Source organism: Hippocampus comes, unplaced genomic scaffold, assembly GCF_001891065.2.
Source record: "Hippocampus comes isolate QL1 unplaced genomic scaffold, H_comes_QL1_v1.1 scaffold262, whole genome shotgun sequence".
Taxonomy (NCBI): Eukaryota; Metazoa; Chordata; class Actinopteri; order Syngnathiformes; family Syngnathidae; genus Hippocampus; species Hippocampus comes.
This window is the reverse complement of record NW_017805703.1, coordinates 7,518-8,381: the sequence shown is the minus strand read 5'-3', so window position 1 is coordinate 8,381 and position 864 is coordinate 7,518.

Genomic DNA, 864 nt, shown 5'->3' with positions numbered 1-864 from the left:
AACCTGTTTCAGAGTGATACCTCGCAAATACCTCATATACAATGGGGTAGGTTGATAATGGTAGACTTGTCGGACCGGGAGAGCTCAGGCTGCTCCTGTTCTAGCTTCTAAGACAATATCTTATTGTTAAGTGAACGGCTTCTGGTCAAATTAACTGTTGCTTGTGAGAAGATAACATCAACCCCAGGACACCGTGTGAGGGACATCCCAAGCTGTGTACGTGGACCATCGACATCCAGCAGGAGCTGTTTGATGACATCTACAGGAACGAACTGTGTTCTCATTGAAACGCTCCTTTACACAAACTGTTGTGGAGTGTGAAAATACTCCCCACTCCTGTTAGTAGATTGTGTATCAGGGACATCCTTCCAATAAATGCAAGGAGACAAACGCGCACTCTTCAGAGTTGCCCCGGAACCTGTAACGGTTTACATTGCAGAGCCAGCTGGAGAGCTGCTTTGAGATTGTGAACCGAGACATGTTTTAGCGCGCTCTCTCTTGCAAGAAAGACAACTATGCCTGCCTCCTGAGTCTTCCTGTTCCTGATGTGTTCTTAGCATCTGATTACCAGCATTAACCTAACAGTACGCTACTAACCAAAGCAGAAGGACTGTCACGTCTTACGTACGCAGCAATCTCTTTGTCTGTGAATGAGAAAATTTGTAAGAATATCAATATGATGTTTTTCGACTTCTTGTGGAGGAACAAGACTCACTATGTGAAAAGGTCTGTTGTAATGAATACCTACGAAACTGGTGGATTGAACTTCCTGGACTTCTCTACCCTCAATAATACGTTTAAAATCAATTGGATCAAACAATTTTTGGGTAATCCCTCATCGATTTGGAACTTTATACCTAACTA